Genomic DNA, 6,000 nt, shown 5'->3' with positions numbered 1-6,000 from the left:
TCTAATTGAAAAATTAAAAAAATATTAAAAAAATAATTTTAGATTTTGAAATATATTTCAGTTCACATATATTTATATTAGTTTGTTTTTATAAAACCACCAAAGAATACAGAGAGTTGAAGAAATGGCTTAGTAAGGATGTTTGAGAACAAGATTGACTAGTTGTTAAAAGACAAACCAACTGAGGAAGTAAAGCCTCACACCTTTCTCATCCAATTAGCCATTTTCATAAACTGCCAAAAATTGACTCATAGATGAGATTACTAAGGGGAGCAGGGAGATATAGCTAAGTAATAAGTAAAGGATCCTGATTAAACTTGGACTTTGTATAAAACTATCATGAAGTTGAAATTTCTTGGGGTAGTCCATCCAGGTAACTGACAAAGCATTTCCCTTGCTTCACTTTGATCAGGGTTGGCCATTGGGAATGAAATCTAGTAAAGATTTCAAGGCAAAGCAGGAGATGTTTGGTAACTTCCTAAGCTCACCATACAATTCAGTGTCTTTGGAGAAATAAAGTTGAAGATGAAGAATTATGTTGGGGAAAAAAAAGAATCATGTTGACTGCTTAAGATCAATTGCTTTATCCTATTCAACTAAGCTCAGGACTCTCATCATGAAATTGGGTAGTTGAACGTAATGGTTCACCTAACTGATAGATGAGTCACCTCTAAAATATTAGGAAGTAATTGATTAAAAACATCCCTTTAGCCTCCAGACAGTATTTTACCTACATTAAAGTTTATAATTCAGAGACCTTTTAGGCTTTGTACAACAGTATAACCTTAAACAGTGTCTAACACATAGAAATATTTGTTGAATGAATTTTCTAGAAGTAGATATAAAATTTTCCATATAAGAAACAAAAATAGTAGCCCTCACAAATATATAGATAAATTGAATTTAGTAATATTTTCTCTATAAGCTTGTACTTCCTGGTAATAATCCAGTTATATATATATATATATATATATATATATATATATATATATATATATATATATATATATATATATGTACTTAGATAAGTGAAGAAAGTCCCACCCACTCTTTCTGTTATAAACATCTGGAATTAATATGTATCATTGTTGAAGAAGTCCTGATGACCTGAGAGAGCTGGGTTTCTCTACCTTCTTGGGAAACACTGGTGACTTTGTGAGGCACTCAGGAGTACTTCCAAAGCTAGGTCCTGATAGAGCTTGCCATCTCTCCTGTTGGAGATATAAATTTTGTAGTTATTCAGGACCTGGGAAGGCACATCTTTAAACAGAAAATGTAGATAAGTATTTTAAAAAAAAGATGATCAAAATTATAGGTTTGCATAGCAGTGGGAAAGAACTTTGAGATGAACTCAAAGTTACTTCGTTCTACAACTAGACAACCCAGTGAGGTTAAATGGCTAGTTATGTGTTTATAGTAATATGTTCACAGAGCCAGAACTGAAAGTCAGCCTAAATTCCAATCCAATGGTCTTCCTCAACAAAAGTTAGAATTATTTGTATTTGATAGGACCACTATAACTTAATTGGAAGGGCTCAATCTATCCCCGAGTTCCTATTTAATTTAAAATAAAATTGGTCTTCTATTGATAAAAACATTTCTTTTTCATTAAATATTGCTCTTCCCTGTTCTCTTACCTATTCTTCTAACAACCTGTCCAATCCTGAATAGTTCCATTTCAGAACTTATAGTCACCAGCTCCTCTGTACCATACCCTGGCATGGGGCCAGAATATTTTTGGGCATCGGCTGGAGCCTTCAACTGTGGAGGACAGTAATACTGAAGGAGAGGGAACCACATTGAAATGCTGTAGGTCAAGGATTGAGATCTTTTCCCCTCTGATTTAAAACAGAATTTGGCCCTCAGATAGGGTGGGAATGGCTGTTTTACACAATGAAAAATAAAGTTTAAAATTAGTTGGAGAGCACAAATGTCAGAAATGTGAATCTTGAAAAATCTTTACATTAAGGAGATAAATTGAAAATATCAAAAATGTCTTTGTGTGTGCAGAATTAATCTTACAAGACAATGCGATTCAATAATTGAATTTTTTGAATAGGAGAGATGGCATAGAATAAAAGGAAAACACATTTCAAAAAGGAGAAAATTTCTGACACAATATTTTATAGAAGAGTAGAAATTAAAGGGGAGTTGAGGGGAATGGAGAGAGGGAAGAAAACATGACAGAGGCAGTTTTGTAATTTAAAAGCATCTTTCCTACCTGCCTGTTCAGTCACAAGATGTACATTTTTAGAAGAGAAATTCAGAGAGCTTAGTCTTTATTTCTGTAACTAATACCTTTCCCACCCAAGACAAAGCTCTATATGAGATTCTTTATAATGGAAAAAAGCTAATTAGTGGTAAGGAGAGTGACCCACTGCTGCCATAGAGACAAGCAAGCCCATTAATAGTTTCTCTTGGGGACTAAATCTTTGAATCACATTGATTTCCCCAAGAGAAAAATATTGAAAGAATTGCTTGGTGCCCTCCACACATATGGTTTATGGATGAGAAAATTGAATGCCAAAAGTTTAAATGACTTGTTTAGCCATGAGTGTGTAGGCTTTTATTCTTATTTAGTACTTTCCCCCCTATTTATCCATTATTTATCTCTCTTATTAATTCAGTGAATTTTCAGATGGTTGTAAAGCCAATAGTTTTATACTCAACTTTAATATCTCCATTCTAGAAAACAATCCTAAAAGAGAAGGGTGGAGAAGTTAATAACTAGTATTCTAAAGTAAAATTGAAATCATAGACACAGGAAACAGTATGGTAGTTATGAGAGGAAAGGGGGTGAGAAATGGTAAAGGGTAAAGGGGCCAAATATATGGTGATGGAAGAACATTTGACTTTGGGTGGTGGGCACACAATCAATATACAGATGATGTATCATAGAATTGTACACTTAAAACCTATATAATCTTATTAACCAATTACAGCTTAATACATTTAATTTTAAAAAGATTGACTATATTGAGAAGAAATATGATTTTCTGCTTACCAGATTTAATCTTGAAGTTAAAAGGTATGTTAGAAAAGCATGAGTTTAGAAAAAATCAGAAAGCCACTTGAGTATTATTTATTACTATCTGAAATGTGAAGTCTGGGACTTATATAGAGACTTAAAAGGTAAAATAAAATTGATAGCAATGAGAAAAAAAAGAATTGTCTGGTGATGAAACAGAGGGGGAGAGGTAAAGTTTTGGTAATGTGTTGGTTAGTATAAAATAATCTCTTTCTAGGGTGGGTAATATTGGGATATGAATTTCTTTGAATGACTGAGATAAGGGTGTGAAAGAAAATATATCTTGAGTGGACAGACATACCTTCACTCATAGTACTATGAATGAAAATTGAAGAAATAAATCTAAACATCCTTATATGTTAAGATAATTTTTATCAATGATAACAGGAGAACAAACTAATCATTTTTCTATTATCAATTATAGCAAACCTGTGAACATCTACCTGTACTCCCAAACTTTTGACTGTCGGGGATGAAGTATTTGCCCTTTATTTTTTCTGAATTGCCTGGATACAAGAAAAATTTGTATTTTATTGGATCAATTTCTTAAAAGACCATGGAAAAATGGATACAAATATAAAATAAAAAGCCCAGGGAGTTATTTTTAATTGCCTGTAACAGGAGCATGTTTATTTGAGAGGGAGATAATCATTTAAAGGACCCATGACAAGTTACTGAGGCAAGCCTAGTGGATCTCTCTGGAGAAATCTGGTTTTATCTTTGATGTGTAGATACAAAGAATGTGGTCTTTAGGTTATCATGGAGGCCTCAAATTTTCAAGGCTCTACTTTATTTAGAGTTCGATTTCTTTAAAGCTGCATTTCATTATCTTGTTAAGAAACAAGGGAAAATTATCTTCTCTAGAATAGCAGCAGGATGATGTTTGATGTCAAATTAATTTTTTTTAAAAAATAGTGATACTCCAAAAATTTATAAGCAAGGATAAAAACTGGAGATAATTGAACAAAATGTTTAAAAAACAAATAGGGATGCATGGTAAGTTACATGAAGCATAGTGTACATATGTAAGGTAAAACAATTTAGTTGCTTAGAAGAAGTACAAATGCTCTGAGATTATTGGGAAGTTTTTCTTGTTGCACTCCCAGAGGGCTCTTCTGCAACACAGTGAACAGTACAGATCCCCATAAATTATTCTACCATACCAGTGTACTGCTGTCCTGATATGCCTGTGTGGGAGACTGGAGTTCCAGGCAGAACAGCTTATTAAGATGAATGAGGGAGAATCTAGGCAGAAACAAAATCCTAGGGAGTTGGCAAACCAGGCGCAGAGCATGCTGTGATTCAGGGCGATCTCCTGGGGCATGGATCATGGGTTTTCTCAGCAGTGGAGAAAGCTCCTGGGCCAACAGAGAAGCAGGAGTTGTAATTTAGAGTTCAGGAGACCTAGGAATATCAGAAAAGGCTGAGATCAGGGATTTACAGGCTGCCTCAACTGAGATTGGCTCAAGATTCAAGTGAGCCTAAGCCTGCAATAGTAACTCATCAGTAGATTTTATTGCAGAGAATTAAGGAGACATAGGCAGAGAAAATTGAGAAGAGAAAAGAACAAAAAAGGGAAGGAAGTCCTTTAATGATACGACCTTTGATTGAATGTAAGGAGAATGCTAAGATAGTATTTAATAAATTATGCCTTTTGCTAATGTTTTTACTCTTTGTTGAGTTTATTCATTTATTTAATGATAAATATTTATTGAACATTTCCTATACTGTTATTGATATTATAGCCTTAAACCTGAGGGACACACCCCTCATCACATGGAACTTAGAATGTAATGCGGAGATACACTGAATAAGAAATTATGGGTGTGCAAGAAATCTCAGGCATTTCTATACACCAATAGTGAACTTTCAGAAAGACAGATTATAAAAACAACCCCGTTTACCATCGCACCAAAAAAATTAAGCTACCTAGGAATAAACTTAACTAAAGAGGTAAAAGACCTCTACTCAGAAAACTACAGGACGTTGAAAAAAGATATAGAGGAAGACATAAACAGATGGAAGAACATACCGTGTTCATGGATTGGTAGAATCAACATCCTTAAAATGTCCATACTACCCAAAGCAATCTATAAATTCAACGCACTTCTCATTAAAATACCAATGGCATACTTCATAGATCTAGAACGAACTCTCCAAAAATTCATCTGGAATAAAAAAAGACCCCGAATAGCGGCAGCAATCCTGAAAAAGAACAAAGTAGGTGGGATCTCAATACCAGATATCAAGATGTATTACAAAGCCACTGTTCTCAAAACTGCCTGGTACTGGCACAAGAATAGGCATATAGATCAATGGAATAGAATAGAGAGCCCAGAAATCGGCCCGAACCAATATGCTCAATTAATATTTGACAAAGGAGGCAAGAACATACAATGGAGCCAAGATAGTCTCTTCAATAAATGGTGTTGGGAAAATTGGATAGATACATGCAAAAAATGAAACTAGACCACCAACTTACACCATACACAAAAATAAACTCAAAATGGATAAAGGACTTAAATGTAAGACGGGAAACCATAAAACTACTAGAGGAATCCAAAGGCTACAAAATCTCAGACATATGCTGAAGCAATTTCTTCACTGATACTGCTCCTAGGGCAGTGGAACTAAAGAGAAAATAAACAAATGGGACTACATCAAAATAAAAAGCTTCTGCACAGCAAAAGAAACCATCAACAAAACAACAAGAAATCCCACTGCATGGGAGAACATATTTGCCAATGTTATCACCGATAAGGGTTTAATCTCCAACATTTATAGGGAACTCATACAACTTAACAAAAGGAAGATAAACAATCCAATCAAAAAATGGGCAAAGGACCTAAATAGACACTTTTCAAAAGAGGACATTCAGAAAGCCAAGAGACATATGAAAACATGCTCAAAGTCACTAATCATCCGAGAGATGCAAATCAAAACAGCAATGAGGTATCATCTCACACCTGTAA

The sequence above is a fragment of the Myotis myotis genome, unplaced genomic scaffold (genome assembly GCF_014108235.1).
Source record: "Myotis myotis isolate mMyoMyo1 unplaced genomic scaffold, mMyoMyo1.p scaffold_m19_p_1, whole genome shotgun sequence".
NCBI lineage: Eukaryota > Metazoa > Chordata > Mammalia > Chiroptera > Vespertilionidae > Myotis > Myotis myotis.
This window is presented reverse-complemented; position numbering follows the sequence as displayed.